The 20,645-nt window shown below is 43.6% G+C and overlaps 87 non-coding genes and 4 pseudogenes across 87 annotated transcripts; all 91 read left to right on the plus strand.

The window, feature by feature from the left end:
• Nucleotides 1-10: 10 nt before the first annotated feature.
• Nucleotides 11-129, plus strand: LOC131712288 (5S ribosomal RNA). Its single transcript, XR_009314181.1, has one exon. It is a non-coding gene; the product is annotated as a 5S ribosomal RNA (ribosomal RNA).
• Nucleotides 130-243: 114 nt separating this feature from the next.
• LOC131720201 (5S ribosomal RNA) lies at nt 244-362 on the plus strand. The gene has a single exon (XR_009319099.1). It is a non-coding gene; the product is annotated as a 5S ribosomal RNA (ribosomal RNA).
• Nucleotides 363-476: 114 nt separating this feature from the next.
• On the plus strand, nt 477-595 carry LOC131720202 (5S ribosomal RNA). Its single transcript, XR_009319100.1, has one exon. It is a non-coding gene; the product is annotated as a 5S ribosomal RNA (ribosomal RNA).
• Nucleotides 596-709: 114 nt separating this feature from the next.
• Nucleotides 710-828, plus strand: LOC131720203 (5S ribosomal RNA). The gene has a single exon (XR_009319101.1). It is a non-coding gene; the product is annotated as a 5S ribosomal RNA (ribosomal RNA).
• Nucleotides 829-942: 114 nt separating this feature from the next.
• Nucleotides 943-1,061, plus strand: LOC131712263 (5S ribosomal RNA). The gene has a single exon (XR_009314156.1). It is a non-coding gene; the product is annotated as a 5S ribosomal RNA (ribosomal RNA).
• Nucleotides 1,062-1,161: 100 nt separating this feature from the next.
• LOC131720204 (5S ribosomal RNA) lies at nt 1,162-1,280 on the plus strand. Its single transcript, XR_009319102.1, has one exon. It is a non-coding gene; the product is annotated as a 5S ribosomal RNA (ribosomal RNA).
• Nucleotides 1,281-1,394: 114 nt separating this feature from the next.
• Nucleotides 1,395-1,513, plus strand: LOC131711125 (5S ribosomal RNA). Its single transcript, XR_009313007.1, has one exon. It is a non-coding gene; the product is annotated as a 5S ribosomal RNA (ribosomal RNA).
• Nucleotides 1,514-1,613: 100 nt separating this feature from the next.
• On the plus strand, nt 1,614-1,732 carry LOC131720205 (5S ribosomal RNA). The gene has a single exon (XR_009319103.1). It is a non-coding gene; the product is annotated as a 5S ribosomal RNA (ribosomal RNA).
• A 100-nt stretch (nt 1,733-1,832) lies between these two features.
• LOC131720206 (5S ribosomal RNA) lies at nt 1,833-1,951 on the plus strand. The gene has a single exon (XR_009319104.1). It is a non-coding gene; the product is annotated as a 5S ribosomal RNA (ribosomal RNA).
• Nucleotides 1,952-2,051: 100 nt separating this feature from the next.
• On the plus strand, nt 2,052-2,170 carry LOC131720207 (5S ribosomal RNA). The gene has a single exon (XR_009319105.1). It is a non-coding gene; the product is annotated as a 5S ribosomal RNA (ribosomal RNA).
• A 114-nt stretch (nt 2,171-2,284) lies between these two features.
• On the plus strand, nt 2,285-2,403 carry LOC131720208 (5S ribosomal RNA). Its single transcript, XR_009319106.1, has one exon. It is a non-coding gene; the product is annotated as a 5S ribosomal RNA (ribosomal RNA).
• A 114-nt stretch (nt 2,404-2,517) lies between these two features.
• LOC131720209 (5S ribosomal RNA) lies at nt 2,518-2,636 on the plus strand. Its single transcript, XR_009319107.1, has one exon. It is a non-coding gene; the product is annotated as a 5S ribosomal RNA (ribosomal RNA).
• Nucleotides 2,637-2,750: 114 nt separating this feature from the next.
• LOC131711201 (5S ribosomal RNA) lies at nt 2,751-2,869 on the plus strand. The gene has a single exon (XR_009313084.1). It is a non-coding gene; the product is annotated as a 5S ribosomal RNA (ribosomal RNA).
• Nucleotides 2,870-2,983: 114 nt separating this feature from the next.
• On the plus strand, nt 2,984-3,102 carry LOC131720210 (5S ribosomal RNA). The gene has a single exon (XR_009319108.1). It is a non-coding gene; the product is annotated as a 5S ribosomal RNA (ribosomal RNA).
• A 100-nt stretch (nt 3,103-3,202) lies between these two features.
• LOC131720211 (5S ribosomal RNA) lies at nt 3,203-3,321 on the plus strand. The gene has a single exon (XR_009319109.1). It is a non-coding gene; the product is annotated as a 5S ribosomal RNA (ribosomal RNA).
• A 100-nt stretch (nt 3,322-3,421) lies between these two features.
• Nucleotides 3,422-3,540, plus strand: LOC131720212 (5S ribosomal RNA). Its single transcript, XR_009319110.1, has one exon. It is a non-coding gene; the product is annotated as a 5S ribosomal RNA (ribosomal RNA).
• Nucleotides 3,541-3,654: 114 nt separating this feature from the next.
• LOC131711126 (5S ribosomal RNA) lies at nt 3,655-3,773 on the plus strand. The gene has a single exon (XR_009313008.1). It is a non-coding gene; the product is annotated as a 5S ribosomal RNA (ribosomal RNA).
• A 100-nt stretch (nt 3,774-3,873) lies between these two features.
• LOC131720213 (5S ribosomal RNA) lies at nt 3,874-3,992 on the plus strand. Its single transcript, XR_009319111.1, has one exon. It is a non-coding gene; the product is annotated as a 5S ribosomal RNA (ribosomal RNA).
• A 100-nt stretch (nt 3,993-4,092) lies between these two features.
• LOC131720214 (5S ribosomal RNA) lies at nt 4,093-4,211 on the plus strand. The gene has a single exon (XR_009319112.1). It is a non-coding gene; the product is annotated as a 5S ribosomal RNA (ribosomal RNA).
• Nucleotides 4,212-4,325: 114 nt separating this feature from the next.
• LOC131720215 (5S ribosomal RNA) lies at nt 4,326-4,444 on the plus strand. The gene has a single exon (XR_009319113.1). It is a non-coding gene; the product is annotated as a 5S ribosomal RNA (ribosomal RNA).
• Nucleotides 4,445-4,558: 114 nt separating this feature from the next.
• On the plus strand, nt 4,559-4,677 carry LOC131720216 (5S ribosomal RNA). Its single transcript, XR_009319114.1, has one exon. It is a non-coding gene; the product is annotated as a 5S ribosomal RNA (ribosomal RNA).
• A 100-nt stretch (nt 4,678-4,777) lies between these two features.
• LOC131712407 (5S ribosomal RNA) lies at nt 4,778-4,896 on the plus strand. The gene has a single exon (XR_009314300.1). It is a non-coding gene; the product is annotated as a 5S ribosomal RNA (ribosomal RNA).
• Nucleotides 4,897-5,010: 114 nt separating this feature from the next.
• LOC131720790 (5S ribosomal RNA) lies at nt 5,011-5,129 on the plus strand. Its single transcript, XR_009319687.1, has one exon. It is a non-coding gene; the product is annotated as a 5S ribosomal RNA (ribosomal RNA).
• A 114-nt stretch (nt 5,130-5,243) lies between these two features.
• LOC131720218 (5S ribosomal RNA) lies at nt 5,244-5,362 on the plus strand. The gene has a single exon (XR_009319116.1). It is a non-coding gene; the product is annotated as a 5S ribosomal RNA (ribosomal RNA).
• A 114-nt stretch (nt 5,363-5,476) lies between these two features.
• LOC131720219 (5S ribosomal RNA) lies at nt 5,477-5,595 on the plus strand. Its single transcript, XR_009319117.1, has one exon. It is a non-coding gene; the product is annotated as a 5S ribosomal RNA (ribosomal RNA).
• A 100-nt stretch (nt 5,596-5,695) lies between these two features.
• On the plus strand, nt 5,696-5,814 carry LOC131720220 (5S ribosomal RNA). The gene has a single exon (XR_009319118.1). It is a non-coding gene; the product is annotated as a 5S ribosomal RNA (ribosomal RNA).
• Nucleotides 5,815-5,928: 114 nt separating this feature from the next.
• On the plus strand, nt 5,929-6,047 carry LOC131720792 (5S ribosomal RNA). The gene has a single exon (XR_009319689.1). It is a non-coding gene; the product is annotated as a 5S ribosomal RNA (ribosomal RNA).
• Nucleotides 6,048-6,161: 114 nt separating this feature from the next.
• On the plus strand, nt 6,162-6,280 carry LOC131720221 (5S ribosomal RNA). The gene has a single exon (XR_009319119.1). It is a non-coding gene; the product is annotated as a 5S ribosomal RNA (ribosomal RNA).
• A 114-nt stretch (nt 6,281-6,394) lies between these two features.
• LOC131720222 (5S ribosomal RNA) lies at nt 6,395-6,513 on the plus strand. The gene has a single exon (XR_009319120.1). It is a non-coding gene; the product is annotated as a 5S ribosomal RNA (ribosomal RNA).
• Nucleotides 6,514-6,627: 114 nt separating this feature from the next.
• LOC131720224 (5S ribosomal RNA) lies at nt 6,628-6,746 on the plus strand. Its single transcript, XR_009319122.1, has one exon. It is a non-coding gene; the product is annotated as a 5S ribosomal RNA (ribosomal RNA).
• A 114-nt stretch (nt 6,747-6,860) lies between these two features.
• LOC131720225 (5S ribosomal RNA) lies at nt 6,861-6,979 on the plus strand. Its single transcript, XR_009319123.1, has one exon. It is a non-coding gene; the product is annotated as a 5S ribosomal RNA (ribosomal RNA).
• A 114-nt stretch (nt 6,980-7,093) lies between these two features.
• Nucleotides 7,094-7,211, plus strand: LOC131714283 (5S ribosomal RNA; annotated as a pseudogene).
• A 100-nt stretch (nt 7,212-7,311) lies between these two features.
• On the plus strand, nt 7,312-7,430 carry LOC131720226 (5S ribosomal RNA). The gene has a single exon (XR_009319124.1). It is a non-coding gene; the product is annotated as a 5S ribosomal RNA (ribosomal RNA).
• Nucleotides 7,431-7,530: 100 nt separating this feature from the next.
• LOC131720227 (5S ribosomal RNA) lies at nt 7,531-7,649 on the plus strand. Its single transcript, XR_009319125.1, has one exon. It is a non-coding gene; the product is annotated as a 5S ribosomal RNA (ribosomal RNA).
• Nucleotides 7,650-7,749: 100 nt separating this feature from the next.
• LOC131720228 (5S ribosomal RNA) lies at nt 7,750-7,868 on the plus strand. The gene has a single exon (XR_009319126.1). It is a non-coding gene; the product is annotated as a 5S ribosomal RNA (ribosomal RNA).
• A 114-nt stretch (nt 7,869-7,982) lies between these two features.
• On the plus strand, nt 7,983-8,101 carry LOC131720229 (5S ribosomal RNA). Its single transcript, XR_009319127.1, has one exon. It is a non-coding gene; the product is annotated as a 5S ribosomal RNA (ribosomal RNA).
• Nucleotides 8,102-8,215: 114 nt separating this feature from the next.
• Nucleotides 8,216-8,334, plus strand: LOC131720230 (5S ribosomal RNA). The gene has a single exon (XR_009319128.1). It is a non-coding gene; the product is annotated as a 5S ribosomal RNA (ribosomal RNA).
• A 114-nt stretch (nt 8,335-8,448) lies between these two features.
• On the plus strand, nt 8,449-8,567 carry LOC131720231 (5S ribosomal RNA). Its single transcript, XR_009319129.1, has one exon. It is a non-coding gene; the product is annotated as a 5S ribosomal RNA (ribosomal RNA).
• A 114-nt stretch (nt 8,568-8,681) lies between these two features.
• On the plus strand, nt 8,682-8,799 carry LOC131714284 (5S ribosomal RNA; annotated as a pseudogene).
• Nucleotides 8,800-8,900: 101 nt separating this feature from the next.
• On the plus strand, nt 8,901-9,019 carry LOC131720232 (5S ribosomal RNA). The gene has a single exon (XR_009319130.1). It is a non-coding gene; the product is annotated as a 5S ribosomal RNA (ribosomal RNA).
• A 100-nt stretch (nt 9,020-9,119) lies between these two features.
• On the plus strand, nt 9,120-9,238 carry LOC131720233 (5S ribosomal RNA). The gene has a single exon (XR_009319131.1). It is a non-coding gene; the product is annotated as a 5S ribosomal RNA (ribosomal RNA).
• Nucleotides 9,239-9,352: 114 nt separating this feature from the next.
• On the plus strand, nt 9,353-9,471 carry LOC131711127 (5S ribosomal RNA). Its single transcript, XR_009313009.1, has one exon. It is a non-coding gene; the product is annotated as a 5S ribosomal RNA (ribosomal RNA).
• Nucleotides 9,472-9,571: 100 nt separating this feature from the next.
• LOC131720235 (5S ribosomal RNA) lies at nt 9,572-9,690 on the plus strand. The gene has a single exon (XR_009319133.1). It is a non-coding gene; the product is annotated as a 5S ribosomal RNA (ribosomal RNA).
• A 100-nt stretch (nt 9,691-9,790) lies between these two features.
• Nucleotides 9,791-9,909, plus strand: LOC131720236 (5S ribosomal RNA). Its single transcript, XR_009319134.1, has one exon. It is a non-coding gene; the product is annotated as a 5S ribosomal RNA (ribosomal RNA).
• A 100-nt stretch (nt 9,910-10,009) lies between these two features.
• LOC131720237 (5S ribosomal RNA) lies at nt 10,010-10,128 on the plus strand. The gene has a single exon (XR_009319135.1). It is a non-coding gene; the product is annotated as a 5S ribosomal RNA (ribosomal RNA).
• A 114-nt stretch (nt 10,129-10,242) lies between these two features.
• Nucleotides 10,243-10,361, plus strand: LOC131720238 (5S ribosomal RNA). Its single transcript, XR_009319136.1, has one exon. It is a non-coding gene; the product is annotated as a 5S ribosomal RNA (ribosomal RNA).
• Nucleotides 10,362-10,475: 114 nt separating this feature from the next.
• LOC131720239 (5S ribosomal RNA) lies at nt 10,476-10,594 on the plus strand. Its single transcript, XR_009319137.1, has one exon. It is a non-coding gene; the product is annotated as a 5S ribosomal RNA (ribosomal RNA).
• Nucleotides 10,595-10,708: 114 nt separating this feature from the next.
• LOC131720240 (5S ribosomal RNA) lies at nt 10,709-10,827 on the plus strand. The gene has a single exon (XR_009319138.1). It is a non-coding gene; the product is annotated as a 5S ribosomal RNA (ribosomal RNA).
• A 114-nt stretch (nt 10,828-10,941) lies between these two features.
• Nucleotides 10,942-11,060, plus strand: LOC131711128 (5S ribosomal RNA). Its single transcript, XR_009313010.1, has one exon. It is a non-coding gene; the product is annotated as a 5S ribosomal RNA (ribosomal RNA).
• A 100-nt stretch (nt 11,061-11,160) lies between these two features.
• LOC131720241 (5S ribosomal RNA) lies at nt 11,161-11,279 on the plus strand. The gene has a single exon (XR_009319139.1). It is a non-coding gene; the product is annotated as a 5S ribosomal RNA (ribosomal RNA).
• Nucleotides 11,280-11,379: 100 nt separating this feature from the next.
• LOC131720696 (5S ribosomal RNA) lies at nt 11,380-11,498 on the plus strand. Its single transcript, XR_009319593.1, has one exon. It is a non-coding gene; the product is annotated as a 5S ribosomal RNA (ribosomal RNA).
• A 114-nt stretch (nt 11,499-11,612) lies between these two features.
• On the plus strand, nt 11,613-11,731 carry LOC131720242 (5S ribosomal RNA). Its single transcript, XR_009319140.1, has one exon. It is a non-coding gene; the product is annotated as a 5S ribosomal RNA (ribosomal RNA).
• Nucleotides 11,732-11,845: 114 nt separating this feature from the next.
• On the plus strand, nt 11,846-11,964 carry LOC131720243 (5S ribosomal RNA). The gene has a single exon (XR_009319141.1). It is a non-coding gene; the product is annotated as a 5S ribosomal RNA (ribosomal RNA).
• Nucleotides 11,965-12,064: 100 nt separating this feature from the next.
• Nucleotides 12,065-12,183, plus strand: LOC131712408 (5S ribosomal RNA). The gene has a single exon (XR_009314301.1). It is a non-coding gene; the product is annotated as a 5S ribosomal RNA (ribosomal RNA).
• Nucleotides 12,184-12,297: 114 nt separating this feature from the next.
• LOC131720793 (5S ribosomal RNA) lies at nt 12,298-12,416 on the plus strand. Its single transcript, XR_009319690.1, has one exon. It is a non-coding gene; the product is annotated as a 5S ribosomal RNA (ribosomal RNA).
• A 114-nt stretch (nt 12,417-12,530) lies between these two features.
• Nucleotides 12,531-12,649, plus strand: LOC131720244 (5S ribosomal RNA). The gene has a single exon (XR_009319142.1). It is a non-coding gene; the product is annotated as a 5S ribosomal RNA (ribosomal RNA).
• Nucleotides 12,650-12,763: 114 nt separating this feature from the next.
• Nucleotides 12,764-12,882, plus strand: LOC131720246 (5S ribosomal RNA). The gene has a single exon (XR_009319144.1). It is a non-coding gene; the product is annotated as a 5S ribosomal RNA (ribosomal RNA).
• A 114-nt stretch (nt 12,883-12,996) lies between these two features.
• Nucleotides 12,997-13,115, plus strand: LOC131720247 (5S ribosomal RNA). Its single transcript, XR_009319145.1, has one exon. It is a non-coding gene; the product is annotated as a 5S ribosomal RNA (ribosomal RNA).
• Nucleotides 13,116-13,215: 100 nt separating this feature from the next.
• LOC131720248 (5S ribosomal RNA) lies at nt 13,216-13,334 on the plus strand. The gene has a single exon (XR_009319146.1). It is a non-coding gene; the product is annotated as a 5S ribosomal RNA (ribosomal RNA).
• Nucleotides 13,335-13,448: 114 nt separating this feature from the next.
• LOC131720249 (5S ribosomal RNA) lies at nt 13,449-13,567 on the plus strand. The gene has a single exon (XR_009319147.1). It is a non-coding gene; the product is annotated as a 5S ribosomal RNA (ribosomal RNA).
• A 114-nt stretch (nt 13,568-13,681) lies between these two features.
• LOC131720250 (5S ribosomal RNA) lies at nt 13,682-13,800 on the plus strand. The gene has a single exon (XR_009319148.1). It is a non-coding gene; the product is annotated as a 5S ribosomal RNA (ribosomal RNA).
• Nucleotides 13,801-13,914: 114 nt separating this feature from the next.
• On the plus strand, nt 13,915-14,033 carry LOC131720251 (5S ribosomal RNA). The gene has a single exon (XR_009319149.1). It is a non-coding gene; the product is annotated as a 5S ribosomal RNA (ribosomal RNA).
• Nucleotides 14,034-14,133: 100 nt separating this feature from the next.
• On the plus strand, nt 14,134-14,252 carry LOC131720252 (5S ribosomal RNA). The gene has a single exon (XR_009319150.1). It is a non-coding gene; the product is annotated as a 5S ribosomal RNA (ribosomal RNA).
• Nucleotides 14,253-14,352: 100 nt separating this feature from the next.
• On the plus strand, nt 14,353-14,471 carry LOC131720253 (5S ribosomal RNA). Its single transcript, XR_009319151.1, has one exon. It is a non-coding gene; the product is annotated as a 5S ribosomal RNA (ribosomal RNA).
• Nucleotides 14,472-14,585: 114 nt separating this feature from the next.
• On the plus strand, nt 14,586-14,704 carry LOC131720716 (5S ribosomal RNA). The gene has a single exon (XR_009319613.1). It is a non-coding gene; the product is annotated as a 5S ribosomal RNA (ribosomal RNA).
• A 114-nt stretch (nt 14,705-14,818) lies between these two features.
• Nucleotides 14,819-14,937, plus strand: LOC131720254 (5S ribosomal RNA). The gene has a single exon (XR_009319152.1). It is a non-coding gene; the product is annotated as a 5S ribosomal RNA (ribosomal RNA).
• A 100-nt stretch (nt 14,938-15,037) lies between these two features.
• Nucleotides 15,038-15,156, plus strand: LOC131720255 (5S ribosomal RNA). The gene has a single exon (XR_009319153.1). It is a non-coding gene; the product is annotated as a 5S ribosomal RNA (ribosomal RNA).
• Nucleotides 15,157-15,256: 100 nt separating this feature from the next.
• LOC131715818 (5S ribosomal RNA) lies at nt 15,257-15,365 on the plus strand (annotated as a pseudogene).
• Nucleotides 15,366-15,479: 114 nt separating this feature from the next.
• On the plus strand, nt 15,480-15,598 carry LOC131720257 (5S ribosomal RNA). The gene has a single exon (XR_009319155.1). It is a non-coding gene; the product is annotated as a 5S ribosomal RNA (ribosomal RNA).
• A 100-nt stretch (nt 15,599-15,698) lies between these two features.
• LOC131718971 (5S ribosomal RNA) lies at nt 15,699-15,817 on the plus strand. The gene has a single exon (XR_009317867.1). It is a non-coding gene; the product is annotated as a 5S ribosomal RNA (ribosomal RNA).
• A 114-nt stretch (nt 15,818-15,931) lies between these two features.
• On the plus strand, nt 15,932-16,050 carry LOC131720258 (5S ribosomal RNA). Its single transcript, XR_009319156.1, has one exon. It is a non-coding gene; the product is annotated as a 5S ribosomal RNA (ribosomal RNA).
• A 114-nt stretch (nt 16,051-16,164) lies between these two features.
• Nucleotides 16,165-16,283, plus strand: LOC131720259 (5S ribosomal RNA). The gene has a single exon (XR_009319157.1). It is a non-coding gene; the product is annotated as a 5S ribosomal RNA (ribosomal RNA).
• A 114-nt stretch (nt 16,284-16,397) lies between these two features.
• On the plus strand, nt 16,398-16,516 carry LOC131720260 (5S ribosomal RNA). Its single transcript, XR_009319158.1, has one exon. It is a non-coding gene; the product is annotated as a 5S ribosomal RNA (ribosomal RNA).
• A 114-nt stretch (nt 16,517-16,630) lies between these two features.
• On the plus strand, nt 16,631-16,749 carry LOC131710239 (5S ribosomal RNA). Its single transcript, XR_009312110.1, has one exon. It is a non-coding gene; the product is annotated as a 5S ribosomal RNA (ribosomal RNA).
• Nucleotides 16,750-16,849: 100 nt separating this feature from the next.
• On the plus strand, nt 16,850-16,968 carry LOC131713428 (5S ribosomal RNA; annotated as a pseudogene).
• A 114-nt stretch (nt 16,969-17,082) lies between these two features.
• LOC131720261 (5S ribosomal RNA) lies at nt 17,083-17,201 on the plus strand. Its single transcript, XR_009319159.1, has one exon. It is a non-coding gene; the product is annotated as a 5S ribosomal RNA (ribosomal RNA).
• Nucleotides 17,202-17,315: 114 nt separating this feature from the next.
• LOC131720262 (5S ribosomal RNA) lies at nt 17,316-17,434 on the plus strand. Its single transcript, XR_009319160.1, has one exon. It is a non-coding gene; the product is annotated as a 5S ribosomal RNA (ribosomal RNA).
• Nucleotides 17,435-17,534: 100 nt separating this feature from the next.
• On the plus strand, nt 17,535-17,653 carry LOC131720263 (5S ribosomal RNA). Its single transcript, XR_009319161.1, has one exon. It is a non-coding gene; the product is annotated as a 5S ribosomal RNA (ribosomal RNA).
• Nucleotides 17,654-17,753: 100 nt separating this feature from the next.
• LOC131712668 (5S ribosomal RNA) lies at nt 17,754-17,872 on the plus strand. Its single transcript, XR_009314559.1, has one exon. It is a non-coding gene; the product is annotated as a 5S ribosomal RNA (ribosomal RNA).
• A 100-nt stretch (nt 17,873-17,972) lies between these two features.
• Nucleotides 17,973-18,091, plus strand: LOC131720264 (5S ribosomal RNA). Its single transcript, XR_009319162.1, has one exon. It is a non-coding gene; the product is annotated as a 5S ribosomal RNA (ribosomal RNA).
• Nucleotides 18,092-18,191: 100 nt separating this feature from the next.
• Nucleotides 18,192-18,310, plus strand: LOC131720265 (5S ribosomal RNA). The gene has a single exon (XR_009319163.1). It is a non-coding gene; the product is annotated as a 5S ribosomal RNA (ribosomal RNA).
• Nucleotides 18,311-18,410: 100 nt separating this feature from the next.
• Nucleotides 18,411-18,529, plus strand: LOC131720266 (5S ribosomal RNA). Its single transcript, XR_009319164.1, has one exon. It is a non-coding gene; the product is annotated as a 5S ribosomal RNA (ribosomal RNA).
• A 114-nt stretch (nt 18,530-18,643) lies between these two features.
• On the plus strand, nt 18,644-18,762 carry LOC131720268 (5S ribosomal RNA). Its single transcript, XR_009319166.1, has one exon. It is a non-coding gene; the product is annotated as a 5S ribosomal RNA (ribosomal RNA).
• A 114-nt stretch (nt 18,763-18,876) lies between these two features.
• LOC131720269 (5S ribosomal RNA) lies at nt 18,877-18,995 on the plus strand. Its single transcript, XR_009319167.1, has one exon. It is a non-coding gene; the product is annotated as a 5S ribosomal RNA (ribosomal RNA).
• A 114-nt stretch (nt 18,996-19,109) lies between these two features.
• On the plus strand, nt 19,110-19,228 carry LOC131720270 (5S ribosomal RNA). Its single transcript, XR_009319168.1, has one exon. It is a non-coding gene; the product is annotated as a 5S ribosomal RNA (ribosomal RNA).
• Nucleotides 19,229-19,328: 100 nt separating this feature from the next.
• Nucleotides 19,329-19,447, plus strand: LOC131720271 (5S ribosomal RNA). Its single transcript, XR_009319169.1, has one exon. It is a non-coding gene; the product is annotated as a 5S ribosomal RNA (ribosomal RNA).
• A 114-nt stretch (nt 19,448-19,561) lies between these two features.
• Nucleotides 19,562-19,680, plus strand: LOC131712198 (5S ribosomal RNA). The gene has a single exon (XR_009314091.1). It is a non-coding gene; the product is annotated as a 5S ribosomal RNA (ribosomal RNA).
• A 114-nt stretch (nt 19,681-19,794) lies between these two features.
• LOC131711342 (5S ribosomal RNA) lies at nt 19,795-19,913 on the plus strand. Its single transcript, XR_009313226.1, has one exon. It is a non-coding gene; the product is annotated as a 5S ribosomal RNA (ribosomal RNA).
• Nucleotides 19,914-20,014: 101 nt separating this feature from the next.
• On the plus strand, nt 20,015-20,133 carry LOC131720272 (5S ribosomal RNA). The gene has a single exon (XR_009319170.1). It is a non-coding gene; the product is annotated as a 5S ribosomal RNA (ribosomal RNA).
• A 114-nt stretch (nt 20,134-20,247) lies between these two features.
• Nucleotides 20,248-20,366, plus strand: LOC131720274 (5S ribosomal RNA). The gene has a single exon (XR_009319172.1). It is a non-coding gene; the product is annotated as a 5S ribosomal RNA (ribosomal RNA).
• A 114-nt stretch (nt 20,367-20,480) lies between these two features.
• On the plus strand, nt 20,481-20,599 carry LOC131720275 (5S ribosomal RNA). Its single transcript, XR_009319173.1, has one exon. It is a non-coding gene; the product is annotated as a 5S ribosomal RNA (ribosomal RNA).
• Nucleotides 20,600-20,645: the final 46 nt, after the last annotated feature.

Below are 20,645 nucleotides of genomic sequence, written 5' to 3' on the forward strand. Positions count from 1 at the left end.
AAATGCAATCGTCTGCGGCCACACCACCTTGAATAAACCTGATCTCGTCTGATCTCAGAAGCTAAGGAATGTTGGGCTTGGTTAGTACTTGGATGGGAGACCACCTGGGAATATCAAGTGCTGCAGGCATTACATTTTTGTAATTACATTTTACAATTGAAATGTGTGGAGGACAAAAGGAAATTTTGGAGGAATCACCCCCAGCTCACTAAACATAAAAGTCATGAAAGCAGAAATGCAATCGCCTGCGGCCACACCACCTTGAATAAGCCTGATCTCGTCTGATCTCAGAAGCTAAGCAATGTTGGGCTTGGTTAGTACTTGGATGGGAGACCACCTGGGAATATCAAGTGCTGCAGGCATTACATTTTTGTAATTACATTTTACAATTGAAATGTGTGGAGGACAAAAGGAAATTTTGGAGGAATCACCCCCAGCTCACTAAACATAAAAGTCATGAAAGCAGAAATGCAATCGCCTGCGGCCACACCACCTTGAATAAGCCTGATCTCGTCTGATCTCAGAAGCTAAGCAATGTTGGGCTTGGTTAGTACTTGGATGGGAGACCACCTGGGAATATCAAGTGCTGCAGGCATTACATTTTTGTAATTACATTTTACAATTGAAATGTGTGGAGGACAAAAGGAAATTTTGGAGGAATCACCCCCAGCTCACTAAACATAAAAGTCATGAAAGCAGAAATGCAATCGCCTGCGGCCACACCACCTTGAATAAGCCTGATCTCGTCTGATCTCAGAAGCTAAGCAATGTTGGGCTTGGTTAGTACTTGGATGGGAGACCACCTGGGAATATCAAGTGCTGCAGGCATTACATTTTTGTAATTACATTTTACAATTGAAATGTGTGGACGACAAAAGGAAATTTTGGAGGAATCACCCCCAGCTCACTAAACATAAAAGTCATGAAAGCAGAAATGCAATCGCCTGCGGCCACACCACCTTGAATAAGCCTGTTCTCGTCTGATCTCAGAAGCTAAGCAATGTTGGGCTTGGTTAGTACTTGGATGGGAGACCACCTGGGAATATCAAGTGCTGCAGGCATTACATTTTACAATTGAAATGTGTGGAGGACAAAAGGAAATTTTGGAGGAATCACCCCCAGCTCACTAAACATAAAAGTCATGAAAGCAGAACAGCAATCGCCTGCGGCCACACCACCTTGAATAAGCCTGATCTCGTCTGATCTCAGAAGCTAAGCAATGTTGGGCTTGGTTAGTACTTGGATGGGAGACCACCTGGGAATATCAAGTGCTGCAGGCATTACATTTTTGTAATTACATTTTACAATTGAAATGTGTGGAGGACAAAAGGAAATTTTGGAGGAATCACCCCCAGCTCACTAAACATAAAAGTCATGAAAGCAGAACAGCAATCGCCTGCGGCCACACCACCTTGAATAAGCCTGATCTCGTCTGATCTCTGAAGCTAAGCAATGTTGGGCTTGGTTAGTACTTGGATGGGAGACCACCTGGGAATATCAAGTGCTGCAGGCATTACATTTTACAATTGAAATGTGTGGAGGACAAAAGGAAATTTTGGAGGAATCACCCCCAGCTCACTAAACATAAAAGTCATGAAAGCAGAAATGCAATCGCCTGCGGCCACACCACCTTGAATAAGCCTGATCTCGTCTGATCTCAGAAGCTAAGCAATGTTGGGCTTGGTTAGTACTTGGATGGGAGACCACCTGGGAATATCAAGTGCTGCAGGCATTACATTTTAGAATTGAAATGTGTGGAGGACAAAAGGAAATTTTGGAGGAATCACCCCCAGCTCACTAAACATAAAAGTCATGAAAGCAGAAATGCAATCGCCTGCGGCCACACCACCTTGAATAAGCCTGATCTCGTCTGATCTCAGAAGCTAAGCAATGTTGGGCTTGGTTAGTACTTGGATGGGAGACCACCTGGGAATATCAAGTGCTGCAGGCATTACATTTTACAATTGAAATGTGTGGAGGACAAAAGGAAATTTTGGAGGAATCACCCCCAGCTCACTAAACATAAAAGTCATGAAAGCAGAACAGCAATCGCCTGCGGCCACACCACCTTGAATAAGCCTGATCTCGTCTGATCTCAGAAGCTAAGCAATGTTGGGCTTGGTTAGTACTTGGATGGGAGACCACCTGGGAATATCAAGTGCTGCAGGCATTACATTTTTGTAATTACATTTTACAATTGAAATGTGTGGAGGACAAAAGGAAATTTTGGAGGAATCACCCCCAGCTCACTAAACATAAAAGTCATGAAAGCAGAAATGCAATCGCCTGCGGCCACACCACCTTGAATAAGCCTGATCTCGTCTGATCTCAGAAGCTAAGCAATGTTGGGCTTGGTTAGTACTTGGATGGGAGACCACCTGGGAATATCAAGTGCTGCAGGCATTACATTTTTGTAATTACATTTTACAATTGAAATGTGTGGAGGACAAAAGGAAATTTTGGAGGAATCACCCCCAGCTCACTAAACATAAAAGTCATGAAAGCAGAAATGCAATCGCCTGCGGCCACACCACCTTGAATAAGCCTGATCTCGTCTGATCTCAGAAGCTAAGCAATGTTGGGCTTGGTTAGTACTTGGATGGGAGACCACCTGGGAATATCAAGTGCTGCAGGCATTACATTTTTGTAATTACATTTTAGAATTGAAATGTGTGGAGGACAAAAGGAAATTTTGGAGGAATCACCCCCAGCTCACTAAACATAAAAGTCATGAAAGCAGAAATGCAATCGCCTGCGGCCACCCCACCTTGAATAAGCCTGATCTCGTCTGATCTCAGAAGCTAAGCAATGTTGGGCTTGGTTAGTACTTGGATGGGAGACCACCTGGGAATATCAAGTGCTGCAGGCATTACATTTTTGTAATTACATTTTACAATTGAAATGTGTGGACGACAAAAGGAAATTTTGGAGGAATCACCCCCAGCTCACTAAACATAAAAGTCATGAAAGCAGAAATGCAATCGCCTGCGGCCACACCACCTTGAATAAGCCTGATCTCGTCTGATCTCAGAAGCTAAGCAATGTTGGGCTTGGTTAGTACTTGGATGGGAGACCACCTGGGAATATCAAGTGCTGCAGGCATTACATTTTACAATTGAAATGTGTGGAGGACAAAAGGAAATTTTGGAGGAATCACCCCCAGCTCACTAAACATAAAAGTCATGAAAGCAGAAATGCAATCGCCTGCGGCCACACCACCTTGAATAAGCCTGATCTCGTCTGATCTCAGAAGCTAAGCAATGTTGGGCTTGGTTAGTACTTGGATGGGAGACCACCTGGGAATATCAAGTGCTGCAGGCATTACATTTTACAATTGAAATGTGTGGAGGACAAAAGGAAATTTTGGAGGAATCACCCCCAGCTCACTAAACATAAAAGTCATGAAAGCAGAACAGCAATCGCCTGCGGCCACACCACCTTGAATAAGCCTGATCTCGTCTGATCTCAGAAGCTAAGCAATGTTGGGCTTGGTTAGTACTTGGATGGGAGACCACCTGGGAATATCAAGTGCTGCAGGCATTACATTTTTGTAATTACATTTTACAATTGAAATGTGTGGAGGACAAAAGGAAATTTTGGAGGAATCACCCCCAGCTCACTAAACATAAAAGTCATGAAAGCAGAACAGCAATCGCCTGCGGCCACACCACCTTGAATAAGCCTGATCTCGTCTGATCTCTGAAGCTAAGCAATGTTGGGCTTGGTTAGTACTTGGATGGGAGACCACCTGGGAATATCAAGTGCTGCAGGCATTACATTTTACAATTGAAATGTGTGGAGGACAAAAGGAAATTTTGGAGGAATCACCCCCAGCTCACTAAACATAAAAGTCATGAAAGCAGAAATGCAATCGCCTGCGGCCACACCACCTTGAATAAGCCTGATCTCGTCTGATCTCAGAAGCTAAGCAATGTTGGGCTTGGTTAGTACTTGGATGGGAGACCACCTGGGAATATCAAGTGCTGCAGGCATTACATTTTACAATTGAAATGTGTGGAGGACAAAAGGAAATTTTGGAGGAATCACCCCCAGCTCACTAAACATAAAAGTCATGAAAGCAGAAATGCAATCGCCTGCGGCCACACCACCTTGAATAAGCCTGATCTCGTCTGATCTCAGAAGCTAAGCAATGTTGGGCTTGGTTAGTACTTGGATGGGAGACCACCTGGGAATATCAAGTGCTGCAGGCATTACATTTTTGTAATTACATTTTAGAATTGAAATGTGTGGAGGACAAAAGGAAATTTTGGAGGAATCACCCCCAGCTCACTAAACATAAAAGTCATGAAAGCAGAAATGCAATCGCCTGCGGCCACACCACCTTGAATAAGCCTGATCTCGTCTGATCTCAGAAGCTAAGCAATGTTGGGCTTGGTTAGTACTTGGATGGGAGACCACCTGGGAATATCAAGTGCTGCAGGCATTACATTTTTGTAATTACATTTTACAATTGAAATGTGTGGAGGACAAAAGGAAATTTTGGAGGAATCACCCCCAGCTCACTAAACATAAAAGTCATGAAAGCAGAAATGCAATCGCCTGCGGCCACACCACCTTGAATAAGCCTGATCTCGTCTGATCTCAGAAGCTAAGCAATGTTGGGCTTGGTTAGTACTTGGATGGGAGACCACCTGGGAATATCAAGTGCTGCAGGCATTACATTTTACAATTGAAATGTGTGGAGGACAAAAGGAAATTTTGGAGGAATCACCCCCAGCTCACTAAACATAAAAGTCATGAAAGCAGAAATGCAATCGCCTGCGGCCACACCACCTTGAATAAGCCTGATCTCGTCTGATCTCAGAAGCTATGCAATGTTGGGCTTGGTTAGTACTTGGATGGGAGACCACCTGGGAATATCAAGTGCTGCAGGCATTACATTTTTGTAATTACATTTTACAATTGAAATGTGTGGAGGACAAAAGGAAATTTTGGAGGAATCACCCCCAGCTCACTAAACATAAAAGTCATGAAAGCAGAAATGCAATCGCCTGCGGCCACACCACCTTGAATAAGCCTGATCTCGTCTGATCTCAGAAGCTAAGCAATGTTGGGCTTGGTTAGTACTTGGATGGGAGACCACGTGGGAATATCAAGTGCTGCAGGCATTACATTTTTGTAATTACATTTTACAATAGAAATGTGTGGAGGACAAAAGGAAATTTTGGAGGAATCACCCCCAGCTCACTAAACATAAAAGTCATGAAAGCAGAAATGCAATCGCCTGCGGCCACACCACCTTGAATAAGCCTGATCTCGTCTGATCTCAGAAGCTAAGCAATGTTGGGCTTGGTTAGTACTTGGATGGGAGACCACCTGGGAATATCAAGTGCTGCAGGCATTACATTTTAGTAATTACATTTTACAATTGAAATGTGTGGAGGACAAAAGGAAATTTTGGAGGAATCACCCCCAGCTCACTAAACATAAAAGTCATGAAAGCAGAAATGCAATCGCCTGCGGCCACACCACCTTGAATAAGCCTGATCTCGTCTGATCTCAGAAGCTAAGCAATGTTGGGCTTGGTTAGTACTTGGATGGGAGACCACCTGGGAATATCAAGTGCTGCAGGCATTACATTTTACAATTGAAATGTGTGGAGGACAAAAGGAAATTTTGGAGGAATCACCCCCAGCTCACTAAACATAAAAGTCATGAAAGCAGAAATGCAATCGCCTGCGGCCACACCACCTTGAATAAGCCTGATCTCGTCTGATCTCAGAAGCTAAGCAATGTTGGGCTTGGTTAGTACTTGGATGGGAGACCACCTGGGAATATCAAGTGCTGCAGGCATTACATTTTTGTAATTACATTTTACAATTGAAATGTGTGGAGGACAAAAGGAAATTTTGGAGGAATCACCCCCAGCTCACTAAACATAAAAGTCATGAAAGCAGAAATGCAATCGCCTGCGGCCACACCACCTTGAATAAGCCTGATCTCGTCTGATCTCAGAAGCTAAGCAATGTTGGGCTTGGTTAGTACTTGGATGGGAGACCACGTGGGAATATCAAGTGCTGCAGGCATTACATTTTTGTAATTACATTTTACAATTGAAATGTGTGGAGGACAAAAGGAAATTTTGGAGGAATCACCCCCAGCTCACTAAACATAAAAGTCATGAAAGCAGAAATGCAATCGCCTGCGGCCACACCACCTTGAATAAGCCTGATCTCGTCTGATCTCAGAAGCTAAGCAATGTTGGGCTTGGTTAGTACTTGGATGGGAGACCACCTGGGAATATCAAGTGCTGCAGGCATTACATTTTTGTAATTACATTTTACAATTGAAATGTGTGGAGGACAAAAGGAAATTTTGGAGGAATCACCCCCAGCTCACTAAACATAAAAGTCATGAAAGCAGAAATGCAATCGCCTGCGGCCACACCACCTTGAATAAGCCTGATCTCGTCTGATCTCAGAAGCTAAGCAATGTTGGGCTTGGTTAGTACTTGGATGGGAGACCACCTGGGAATATCAAGTGCTGCAGGCATTACATTTTTGTAATTACATTTTACAATTGAAATGTGTGGAGGACAAAAGGAAATTTTGGAGGAATCACCCCCAGCTCACTAAACATAAAAGTCATGAAAGCAGAAATGCAATCGCCTGCGGCCACACCACCTTGAATAAGCCTGATCTCGTCTGATCTCAGAAGCTAAGCAATGTTGGGCTTGGTTAGTACTTGGATGGGAGACCACCTGGGAATATCAAGTGCTGCAGGCATTACATTTTTGTAATTACATTTTACAATTGAAATGTGTGGAGGACAAAAGGAAATTTTGGAGGAATCACCCCCAGCTCACTAAACATAAAAGTCATGAAAGCAGAACAGCAATCGCCTGCGGCCACACCACCTTGAATAAGCCTGATCTCGTCTGATCTCAGAAGCTAAGCAATGTTGGGCTTGGTTAGTACTTGGATGGGAGACCACCTGGGAATATCAAGTGCTGCAGGCATTACATTTTTGTAATTACATTTTACAATTGAAATGTGTGGACGACAAAAGGAAATTTTGGAGGAATCACCCCCAGCTCACTAAACATAAAAGTCATGAAAGCAGAAATGCAATCGCCTGCGGCCACACCACCTTGAATAAGCCTGATCTCGTCTATTTCAGAAGCTAAGCAATGTTGGGCTTGGTTAGTACTTGGATGGGAGACCACCTGGGAATATCAAGTGCTGCAGGCATTACATTTTACAATTGAAATGTGTGGAGGACAAAAGGAAATTTTGGAGGAATCACCCCCAGCTCACTAAACATAAAAGTCATGAAAGCAGAAATGCAATCGCCTGCGGCCACACCACCTTGAATAAGCCTGATCTCGTCTGATCTCAGAAGCTAAGCAATGTTGGGCTTGGTTAGTACTTGGATGGGAGACCACCTGGGAATATCAAGTGCTGCAGGCATTACATTTTACAATTGAAATGTGTGGAGGACAAAAGGAAATTTTGGAGGAATCACCCCCAGCTCACTAAACATAAAAGTCATGAAAGCAGAAATGCAATCGCCTGCGGCCACACCACCTTGAATAAGCCTGATCTCGTCTGATCTCAGAAGCTAAGCAATGTTGGGCTTGGTTAGTACTTGGATGGGAGACCACCTGGGAATATCAAGTGCTGCAGGCATTACATTTTACAATAGAAATGTGTGGAGGACAAAAGGAAATTTTGGAGGAATCACCCCCAGCTCACTAAACATAAAAGTCATGAAAGCAGAAATGCAATCGCCTGCGGCCACACCACCTTGAATAAGCCTGATCTCGTCTGATCTCAGAAGCTAAGCAATGTTGGGCTTGGTTAGTACTTGGATGGGAGACCACCTGGGAATATCAAGTGCTGCAGGCATTACATTTTTGTAATTACATTTTACAATTGAAATGTGTGGAGGACAAAAGGAAATTTTGGAGGAATCACCCCCAGCTCACTAAACATAAAAGTCATGAAAGCAGAAATGCAATCGCCTGCGGCCACACCACCTTGAATAAGCCTGATCTCGTCTGATCTCAGAAGCTAAGCAATGTTGGGCTTGGTTAGTACTTGGATGGGAGACCACCTGGGAATATCAAGTGCTGCAGGCATTACATTTTTGTAATTACATTTTACAATTGAAATGTGTGGAGGACAAAAGGAAATTTTGGAGGAATCACCCCCAGCTCACTAAACATAAAAGTCATGAAAGCAGAAATGCAATCGCCTGCGGCCACACCACCTTGAATAAGCCTGATCTCGTCTGATCTCAGAAGCTAAGCAATGTTGGGCTTGGTTAGTACTTGGATGGGAGACCACCTGGGAATATCAAGTGCTGCAGGCATTACATTTTTGTAATTACATTTTACAATTGAAATGTGTGGAGGACAAAAGGAAATTTTGGAGGAATCACCCCCAGCTCACTAAACATAAAAGTCATGAAAGCAGAACAGCAATCGCCTGCGGCCACACCACCTTGAATAAGCCTGATCTCGTCTGATCTCAGAAGCTAAGCAATGTTGGGCTTGGTTAGTACTTGGATGGGAGACCACCTGGGAATATCAAGTGCTGCAGGCATTACATTTTTGTAATTACATTTTACAATTGAAATGTGTGGACGACAAAAGGAAATTTTGGAGGAATCACCCCCAGCTCACTAAACATAAAAGTCATGAAAGCAGAAATGCAATCGCCTGCGGCCACACCACCTTGAATAAGCCTGATCTCGTCTATTTCAGAAGCTAAGCAATGTTGGGCTTGGTTAGTACTTGGATGGGAGACCACCTGGGAATATCAAGTGCTGCAGGCATTACATTTTACAATTGAAATGTGTGGAGGACAAAAGGAAATTTTGGAGGAATCACCCCCCAGCTCACTAAACATAAAAGTCATGAAAGCAGAAATGCAATCGCCTGCGGCCACACCACCTTGAATAAGCCTGATCTCGTCTGATCTCAGAAGCTAAGCAATGTTGGGCTTGGTTAGTACTTGGATGGGAGACCACCTGGGAATATCAAGTGCTGCAGGCATTACATTTTACAATTGAAATGTGTGGAGGACAAAAGGAAATTTTGGAGGAATCACCCCCAGCTCACTAAACATAAAAGTCATGAAAGCAGAACAGCAATCGCCTGCGGCCACACCACCTTGAATAAGCCTGATCTCGTCTGATCTCAGAAGCTAAGCAATGTTGGGCTTGGTTAGTACTTGGATGGGAGACCACCTGGGAATATCAAGTGCTGCAGGCATTACATTTTTGTAATTACATTTTACAATTGAAATGTGTGGAGGACAAAAGGAAATTTTGGAGGAATCACCCCCAGCTCACTAAACATAAAAGTCATGAAAGCAGAACAGCAATCGCCTGCGGCCACACCACCTTGAATAAGCCTGATCTCGTCTGATCTCTGAAGCTAAGCAATGTTGGGCTTGGTTAGTACTTGGATGGGAGACCACCTGGGAATATCAAGTGCTGCAGGCATTACATTTTACAATTGAAATGTGTGGAGGACAAAAGGAAATTTTGGAGGAATCACCCCCAGCTCACTAAACATAAAAGTCATGAAAGCAGAAATGCAATCGCCTGCGGCCACACCACCTTGAATAAGCCTGATCTCGTCTGATCTCAGAAGCTAAGCAATGTTGGGCTTGGTTAGTACTTGGATGGGAGACCACCTGGGAATATCAAGTGCTGCAGGCATTACATTTTACAATTGAAATGTGTGGAGGACAAAAGGAAATTTTGGAGGAATCACCCCCAGCTCACTAAACATAAAAGTCATGAAAGCAGAAATGCAATCGCCTGCGGCCACACCACCTTGAATAAGCCTGATCTCGTCTGATCTCAGAAGCTAAGCAATGTTGGGCTTGGTTAGTACTTGGATGGGAGACCACCTGGGAATATCAAGTGCTGCAGGCATTACATTTTACAATTGAAATGTGTGGAGGACAAAAGGAAATTTTGGAGGAATCACCCCCAGCTCACTAAACATAAAAGTCATGAAAGCAGAACTGCAATCGCCTGCGGCCACACCACCTTGAATAAGCCTGATCTCGTCTGATCTCAGAAGCTAAGCAATGTTGGGCTTGGTTAGTACTTGGATGGGAGACCACCTGGGAATATCAAGTGCTGCAGGCATTACATTTTTGTAATTACATTTTACAATTGAAATGTGTGGAGGACAAAAGGAAATTTTGGAGGAATCACCCCCAGCTCACTAAACATAAAAGTCATGAAAGCAGAAATGCAATCGCCTGCGGCCACACCACCTTGAATAAGCCTGATCTCGTCTGATCTCAGAAGCTAAGCAATGTTGGGCTTGGTTAGTACTTGGATGGGAGACCACCTGGGAATATCAAGTGCTGCAGGCATTACATTTTTGTAATTACATTTTACAATTGAAATGTGTGGAGGACAAAAGGAAATTTTGGAGGAATCACCCCCAGCTCACTAAACATAAAAGTCATGAAAGCAGAAATGCAATCGCCTGCGGCCACACCACCTTGAATAAGCCTGATCTCGTCTGATCTCAGAAGCTAAGCAATGTTGGGCTTGGTTAGTACTTGGATGGGAGACCACCTGGGAATATCAAGTGCTGCAGGCATTACATTTTTGTAATTACATTTTACAATTGAAATGTGTGGAGGACAAAAGGAAATTTTGGAGGAATCACCCCCAGCTCACTAAACATAAAAGTCATGAAAGCAGAAATGCAATCGCCTGCGGCCACACCACCTTGAATAAGCCTGATCTCGTCTGATCTCAGAAGCTAAGCAATGTTGGGCTTGGTTAGTACTTGGATGGGAGACCACCTGGGAATATCAAGTGCTGCAGGCATTACATTTTTGTAATTACATTTTACAATTGAAATGTGTGGACGACAAAAGGAAATTTTGGAGGAATCACCCCCAGCTCACTAAACATAAAAGTCATGAAAGCAGAACAGCAATCGCCTGCGGCCACACCACCTTGAATAAGCCTGATCTCGTCTGATCTCTGAAGCTAAGCAATGTTGGGCTTGGTTAGTACTTGGATGGGAGACCACCTGGGAATATCAAGTGCTGCAGGCATTACATTTTACAATTGAAATGTGTGGAGGACAAAAGGAAATTTTGGAGGAATCACCCCCAGCTCACTAAACATAAAAGTCATGAAAGCAGAAATGCAATCGCCTGCGGCCACACCACCTTGAATAAGCCTGATCTCGTCTGATCTCAGAAGCTAAGCAATGTTGGGCTTGGTTAGTACTTGGATGGGAGACCACCTGGGAATATCAAGTGCTGCAGGCATTACATTTTACAATTGAAATGTGTGGAGGACAAAAGGAAATTTTGGAGGAATCACCCCCAGCTCACTAAACATAAAAGTCATGAAAGCAGAAATGCAATCGCCTGCGGCCACACCACCTTGAATAAGCCTGATCTCGTCTGATCTCAGAAGCTAAGCAATGTTGGGCTTGGTTAGTACTTGGATGGGAGACCACCTGGGAAAATCAAGTGCTGCAGGCATTACATTTTTGTAATTACATTTTAGAATTGAAATGTGTGGAGGACAAAAGGAAATTTTGGAGGAATCACCCCCAGCTCACTAAACATAAAAGTCATGAAAGCAGAAATGCAATCGCCTGCGGCCACACCACCTTGAATAAGCCTGATCTCGTCTGATCTCAGAAGCTAAGCAATGTTGGGCTTGGTTAGTACTTGGATGGGAGACCACCTGGGAATATCAAGTGCTGCAGGCATTACATTTTTGTAATTACATTTTACAATTGAAATGTGTGGAGGACAAAAGGAAATTTTGGAGGAATCACCCCCAGCTCACTAAACATAAAAGTCATGAAAGCAGAAATGCAATCGCCTGCGGCCACACCACCTTGAATAAGCCTGATCTCGTCTGATCTCAGAAGCTAAGCAATGTTGGGCTTGGTTAGTACTTGGATGGGAGACCACCTGGGAATATCAAGTGCTGCAGGCATTACATTTTACAATTGAAATGTGTGGAGGACAAAAGGAAATTTTGGAGGAATCACCCCCAGCTCACTAAACATAAAAGTCATGAAAGCAGAAATGCAATCGCCTGCGGCCACACCACCTTGAATAAGCCTGATCTCGTCTGATCTCAGAAGCTATGCAATGTTGGGCTTGGTTAGTACTTGGATGGGAGACCACCTGGGAATATCAAGTGCTGCAGGCATTACATTTTTGTAATTACATTTTACAATTGAAATGTGTGGAGGACAAAAGGAAATTTTGGAGGAATCACCCCCAGCTCACTAAACATAAAAGTCATGAAAGCAGAAATGCAATCGCCTGCGGCCACACCACCTTGAATAAGCCTGATCTCGTCTGATCTCAGAAGCTAAGCAATGTTGGGCTTGGTTAGTACTTGGATGGGAGACCACGTGGGAATATCAAGTGCTGCAGGCATTACATTTTTGTAATTACATTTTACAATAGAAATGTGTGGAGGACAAAAGGAAATTTTGGAGGAATCACCCCCAGCTCACTAAACATAAAAGTCATGAAAGCAGAAATGCAATCGCCTGCGGCCACACCACCTTGAATAAGCCTGATCTCGTCTGATCTCAGAAGCTAAGCAATGTTGGGCTTGGTTAGTACTTGGATGGGAGACCACCTGGGAATATCAAGTGCTGCAGGCATTACATTTTAGTAATTACATTTTACAATTGAAATGTGTGGAGGACAAAAGGAAATTTTGGAGGAATCACCCCCAGCTCACTAAACATAAAAGTCATGAAAGCAGAAATGCAATCGCCTGCGGCCACACCACCTTGAATAAGCCTGATCTCGTCTGATCTCAGAAGCTAAGCAATGTTGGGCTTGGTTAGTACTTGGATGGGAGACCACCTGGGAATATCAAGTGCTGCAGGCATTACATTTTAGTAATTACATTTTACAATTGAAATGTGTGGAGGACAAAAGGAAATTTTGGAGGAATCACCCCCAGCTCACTAAACATAAAAGTCATGAAAGCAGAAATGCAATCGCCTGCGGCCACACCACCTTGAATAAGCCTGATCTCGTCTGATCTCAGAAGCTAAGCAATGTTGGGCTTGGTTAGTACTTGGATGGGAGACCACCTGGGAATATCAAGTGCTGCAGGCATTACATTTTACAATTGAAATGTGTGGAGGACAAAAGGAAATTTTGGAGGAATCACCCCCAGCTCACTAAACATAAAAGTCATGAAAGCAGAAATGCAATCGCCTGCGGCCACACCACCTTGAATAAGCCTGATCTCGTCTGATCTCAGAAGCTAAGCAATGTTGGGCTTGGTTAGTACTTGGATGGGAGACCACCTGGGAATATCAAGTGCTGCAGGCATTACATTTTTGTAATTACATTTTACAATTGAAATGTGTGGAGGACAAAAGGAAATTTTGGAGGAATCACCCCCAGCTCACTAAACATAAAAGTCATGAAAGCAGAAATGCAATCGCCTGCGGCCACACCACCTTGAATAAGCCTGATCTCGTCTGATCTCAGAAGCTAAGCAATGTTGGGCTTGGTTAGTACTTGGATGGGAGACCACCTGGGAATATCAAGTGCTGCAGGCATTACATTTTTGTAATTACATTTTACAATTGAAATGTGTGGAGGACAAAAGGAAATTTTGGAGGAATCACCCCCAGCTCACTAAACATAAAAGTCATGAAAGCAAAAATGCAATCGCCTGCGGCCACACCACCTTGAATAAGCCTGATCTCGTCTGATCTCAGAAGCTAAGCAATGTTGGGCTTGGTTAGTACTTGGATGGGAGACCACCTGGGAATATCAAGTGCTGCAGGCATTACATTTTAGTAATTACATTTTACAATTGAAATGTGTGGAGGACAAAAGGAAATTTTGGAGGAATCACCCCCAGCTCACTAAACATAAAAGTCATGAAAGCAGAAATGCAATCGCCTGCGGCCACACCACCTTGAATAAGCCTGATCTCGTCTGATCTCAGAAGCTAAGCAATGTTGGGCTTGGTTAGTACTTGGATGGGAGACCACCTGGGAATATCAAGTGCTGCAGGCATTACATTTTACAATTGAAATGTGTGGAGGACAAAAGGAAATTTTGGAGGAATCACCCCCAGCTCACTAAACATAAAAGTCATGAAAGCAGAAATGCAATCGCCTGCGGCCACACCACCTTGAATAAGCCTGATCTCGTCTGATCTCAGAAGCTAAGCAATGTTGGGCTTGGTTAGTACTTGGATGGGAGACCACCTGGGAATATCAAGTGCTGCAGGCATTACATTTTACAATAGAAATGTGTGGAGGACAAAAGGAAATTTTGGAGGAATCACCCCCAGCTCACTAAACATAAAAGTCATGAAAGCAGAAATGCAATCGCCTGCGGCCACACCACCTTGAATAAGCCTGATCTCGTCTGATCTCAGAAGCTAAGCAATGTTGGGCTTGGTTAGTACTTGGATGGGAGACCACCTGGGAATATCAAGTGCTGCAGGCATTACATTTTTGTAATTACATTTTACAATTGAAATGTGTGAAGGACAAAAGGAAATTTTGGAGGAATCACCCCCAGCTCACTAAACATAAAAGTCATGAAAGCAGAAATGCAATCGCCTGCGGCCACACCACCTTGAATAAGCCTGATCTCGTCTGATCTCAGAAGCTAAGCAACGTTGGGCTTGGTTAGTACTTGGATGGGAGACCACCTGGGAATATCAAGTGCTGCAGGCATTACATTTTTGTAATTACATTTTACAATTGAAATGTGTGGAGGACAAAAGGAAATTTTGGAGGAATCACCCCCAGCTCACTAAACATAAAAGTCATGAAAGCAGAAATGCAATCGCCTGCGGCCACACCACCTTGAATAAGCCTGATCTCGTCTGATCTCAGAAGCTAAGCAATGTTGGGCTTGGTTAGTACTTGGATGGGAGACCACCTGGGAATATCAAGTGCTGCAGGCATTACATTTTACAATAGAAAAGTGTGGAGGACAAAAGGAAATTTTGGAGGAATCACCCCCAGCTCACTAAACATAAAAGTCATGAAAGCAGAAATGCAATCGCCTGCGGCCACACCACCTTGAATAAGCCTGATCTCGTCTGATCTCAGAAGCTAAGCAATGTTGGGCTTGGTTAGTACTTGGATGGGAGACCACCTGGGAATATCAAGTGCTGCAGGCATTACATTTTACAATAGAAATGTGTGGAGGACAAAAGGAAATTTTGGAGGAATCACCCCCAGCTCACTAAACATAAAAGTCATGAAAGCAGAAATGCAATCGCCTGCGGCCACACCACCTTGAATAAGTCTGATCTCAGAAGCTAAGCAATGTTGGGCTTGGTTAGTACTTGGATGGGAGACCACCTGGGAATATCAAGTGCTGCAGGCATTACATTTTAGTAATTACATTTTACAATTGAAATGTGTGGAGGACAAAAGGAAATTTTGGAGGAATCACCCCCAGCTCACTAAACATAAAAGTCATGAAAGCAGAAATGCAATCGCCTGCGGCCACACCACCTTGAATAAGCCTGATCTCGTCTGATCTCAGAAGCTAAGCAATGTTGGGCTTGGTTAGTACTTGGATGGGAGACCACCTGGGAATATCAAGTGCTGCAGGCATTACATTTTACAATTGAAATGTGTGGAGGACAAAAGGAAATTTTGGAGGAATCACCCCCAGCTCACTAAACATAAAAGTCATGAAAGCAGAAATGCAATCGCCTGCGGCCACACCACCTTGAATAAGCCTGATCTCGTCTGATCTCAGAAGCTAAGCAATGTTGGGCTTGGTTAGTACTTGGATGGGAGACCTCCTGGGAATATCAAGTGCTGCAGGCATTACATTTTTGTAATTACATTTTACAATTGAAATGTGTGGAGGACAAAAGGAAATTTTGGAGGAATCACCCCCAGCTCACTAAACATAAAAGTCATGAAAGCAGAAATGCAATCGCCTGCGGCCACACCACCTTGAATAAGCCTGATCTCGTCTGATCTCAGAAGCTAAGCAATGTTGGGCTTGGTTAGTACTTGGATGGGAGACCACCTGGGAATATCAAGTGCTGCAGGCATTACATTTTTGTAATTACATTTTACAATTGAAATGTGTGGAGGACAAAAGGAAATTTTGGAGGAATCACCCCCAGCTCACTAAACATAAAAGTCATGAAAGCAGAAATGCAATCGCCTGCGGCCACACCACCTTGAATAAGCCTGATCTCGTCTGATCTCAGAAGCTAAGCAATGTTGGGCTTGGTTAGTACTTGGATGGGAGACCACCTGGGAATATCAAGTGCTGCAGGCATTACATTTTTGTAATTACATTTTACAATTGAAATGTGTGGAGGACAAAAGGAAATTTTGGAGGAATCACCCCCAGCTCACTAAACATAAAAGTCATGAAAGCAGAAATGCAATCGCCTGCGGCCACACCACCTTGAATAAGCCTGATCTCGTCTGATCTCAGAAGCTAAGCAATGTTGGGCTTGGTTAGTACTTGGATGGGAGACCACCTGGGAATATCAAGTGCTGCAGGCATTACATTTTTGTAATTACATTTTACAATTGAAATGTGTGGAGGACAAAAGGAAATTTTGGAGGAATCACCCCCAGCTCACTAAACATAAAAGTCATGAAAGCAGAAATGCAATCGCTTGCGGCCACACCACCTTGAATAAGCCTGATCTCGTCTGATCTCAGAAGCTAAGCAATGTTGGGCTTGGTTAGTACTTGGATGGGAGACCACCTGGGAATATCAAGTGCTGCAGGCATTACATTTTACAATTGAAATGTGTGGAGGACAAAAGGAAATTTTGGAGGAATCACCCCCAGCTCACTAAACATAAAAGTCATGAAAGCAGAAATGCAATCGCCTACGGCCACACCACCTTGAATAAGCCTGATTTCGTCTGATCTCAGAAGCTAAGCAATGTTGGGCTTGGTTAGTACTTGGATGGGAGACCACCTGGGAATATCAAGTGCTGCAGGCATTACATTTTTGTAATTACATTTTACAATTGAAATGTGTGGAAGACAAAAGGAAATTTTGGAGGAATCACCCCCAGCTCACTAAACATAAAAGTCATGAAAGCAGAAATGCAATCGCCTGCGGCCACACCACCTTGAATAAGCCTGATCTCGTCTGATCTCAGAAGCTAAGCAATGTTGGGCTTGGTTAGTACTTGGATGGGAGACCACCTGGGAATATCAAGTGCTGCAGGCATTACATATTTGTAATTACATTTTACAATTGAAATGTATGGAGGACAAAAGGAAATTTTGGAGGAATCACCCCCAGCTCACTAAACATAAAAGTCATGAAAGCAGAAATGCAATCGCCTGCGGCCACACCACCTTGAATAAGCCTGATCTCGTCTGATCTCAGAAGCTAAGCAATGTTGGGCTTGGTTAGTACTTGGATGGGAGACCACCTGGGAATATCAAGTGCTGCAGGCATTACATTTTACAATAGAAATGTGTGGAGGACAAAAGGAAATTTTGGAGGAATCACCCCCAGCTCACTAAACATAAAAGTCATGAAAGCAGAAATGCAATCGCCTGCGGCCACACCACCTTGAATAAGCCTGATCTCGTCTGATCTCAGAAGCTAAGCAATGTTGGGCTTGGTTAGTACTTGGATGGGAGACCACCTGGGAATATCAAGTGCTGCAGGCATTACATTTTACAATAGAAATGTGTGGAGGACAAAAGGAAATTTTGGAGGAATCACCCCCAGCTCACTAAACATAAAAGTCATGAAAGCAGAAATGCAATCGCCTGCGGCCACACCACCTTGAATAAGCCTGCTCTCGTCTGATCTCAGAAGCTAAGCAATGTTGGGCTTGGTTAGTACTTGGATGGGAGACCACCTGGGAATATCAAGTGCTGCAGGCATTACATTTTACAATTGAAATGTGTGGAGGACAAAAGGAAATTTTGGAGGAATCACCCCCAGCTCACTAAACATAAAAGTCATGAAAGCAGAAATGCAATCGCCTGCGGCCACACCACCTTGAATAAGCCTGATCTCGTCTGATCTCAGAAGCTAAGCAATGTTGGGCTTGGTTAGTACTTGGATGGGAGACCACCTGGGAATATCAAGTGCTGCAGGCATTACATTTTACAATTGAAATGTGTGGAGGACAAAAGGAAATTTTGGAGGAATCACCCCCAGCTCACTAAACATAAAAGTCATGAAAGCAGAAATGCAATCGCCTGCGGCCACACCACCTTGAATAAGCCTGATCTCGTCTGATCTCAGAAGCTAAGCAATGTTGGGCTTGGTTAGTACTTGGATGGGAGACCACCTGGGAATATCAAGTGCTGCAGGCATTACATTTTACAATAGAAATGTGTGGAGGACAAAAGGAAATTTTGGAGGAATCACCCCCAGCTCACTAAACATAAAAGTCATGAAAGCAGAAATGCAATCGCCTGCGGCCACACCACCTTGAATAAGCCTGATCTCGTCTGATCTCAGAAGCTAAGCAATGTTGGGCTTGGTTAGTACTTGGATGGGAGACCACCTGGGAATATCAAGTGCTGCAGGCATTACATTTTTGTAATTACATTTTACAATTGAAATGTGTGGAGGACAAAAGGAAATTTTGGAGGAATCACCCCCAGCTCACTAAACATAAAAGTCATGAAAGCAGAAATGCAATCGCCTGCGGCCACACCACCTTGAATAAGCCTGATCTCGTCTGATCTCAGAAGCTAAGCAATGTTGGGCTTGGTTAGTACTTGGATGGGAGACCACCTGGGAATATCAAGTGCTGCAGGCATTACATTTTTGTAATTACATTTTACAATTGAAATGTGTGGAGGACAAAAGGAAATTTTGGAGGAATCACCCCCAGCTCACTAAACATAAAAGTCATGAAAGCAGAAATGCAATCGCCTGCGGCCACACCACCTTGAATAAGCCTGATCTCGTCTGATCTCAGAAGCTAAGCAATGTTGGGCTTGGTTAGTACTTGGATGGGAGACCACCTGGGAATATCAAGTGCTGCAGGCATTACATTTTTGTAATTACATTTTACAATTGAAATGTGTGGAGGACAAAAGGAAATTTTGGAGGAATCACCCCCAGCTCACTAAACATAAAAGTCATGAAAGCAGAAATGCAATCGCCTGCGGCCACACCACCTTGAATAAGCCTGATCTCGTCTGATCTCAGAAGCTAAGCAATGTTGGGCTTGGTTAGTACTTGGATGGGAGACCACCTGGGAATATCAAGTGCTGCAGGCATTACATTTTACAATTGAAATGTGTGGAGGACAAAAGGAAATTTTGGAGGAATCACCCCCAGCTCACTAAACATAAAAGTCATGAAAGCAGAAATGCAATCGCCTGCGGCCACACCACCTTGAATAAGCCTGATCTCGTCTGATCTCAGAAGCTAAGCAATGTTGGGCTTGGTTAGTACTTGGATGGGAGACCACCTGGGAATATCAAGTGCTGCAGGCATTACATTTTTGTAATTACATTTTACAATTGAAATGTGTGGAGGACAAAAGGAAATTTTGGAGGAATCACCCCCAGCTCACTAAACATAAAAGTCATGAAAGCAGAAATGCAATCCCCTGCGGCCACACCACCTTGAATAAGCCTGATCTCGTCTGATCTCAGAAGCTAAGCAATGTTGGGCTTGGTTAGTACTTGGATGGGAGACCACGTGGGAATATCAAGTGCTGCAGGCATTACATTTTTGTAATTACATTTTACAATTGAAATGTGTGGAGGACAAAAGGAAATTTTGGAGGAATCACCCCCAGCTCACTAAACATAAAAGTCATGAAAGCAGAAATGCAATCGCCTGCGGCCACACCACCTTGAATAAGCCTGATCTCGTCTGATCTCAGAAGCTAAGCAATGTTGGGCTTGGTTAGTACTTGGATGGGAGACCACCTGGGAATATCAAGTGCTGCAAGCATTACATTTTACAATAGAAATGTGTGGAGGACAAAAGGAAATTTTGGAGGAATCACCCCCCAGCTCACTAAACATAAAAGTCATGAAAGCAGAAATGCAATCGCCTGCGGCCACACCACCTTGAATAAGCCTGATCTCGTCTGATCTCAGAAGCTAAGCAATGTTGGGCTTGGTTAGTACTTGGATGGGAGACCACCTGGGAATATCAAGTGCTGCAGGCATTACATTTTTGTAATTACATTTTACAATTGAAATGTGTGGAGGACAAAAGGAAATTTTGGAGGAATCACCCCCAGCTCACTAAACATAAAAGTCATGAAAGCAGAAATGCAATCGCCTGCGGCCACACCACCTTGAATAAGCCTGATCTCGTCTGATCTCAGAAGCTAAGCAATGTTGGGCTTGGTTAGTACTTGGATGGGAGACCACCTGGGAATATCAAGTGCTGCAGGCATTACATTTTTGTAATTACATTTTACAATTGAAATGTGTGGAGGACAAAAGGAAATTTTGGAGGAATCACCCCCAGCTCACTAAACATAAAAGTCATGAAAGCAGAAATGCAATCGCCTGCGGCCACACCACCTTGAATAAGCCTGATCTCGTCTGATCTCAGAAGCTAAGCAATGTTGGGCTTGGTTAGTACTTGGATGGGAGACCACCTGGGAATATCAAGTGCTGCAGGCATTACATTTTACAATTGAAATGTGTGGAGGACAAAAGGAAATTTTGG

This window comes from Acipenser ruthenus, chromosome 44 (assembly GCF_902713425.1).
Source record: "Acipenser ruthenus chromosome 44, fAciRut3.2 maternal haplotype, whole genome shotgun sequence".
Lineage (NCBI taxonomy): Eukaryota > Metazoa > Chordata > Actinopteri > Acipenseriformes > Acipenseridae > Acipenser > Acipenser ruthenus.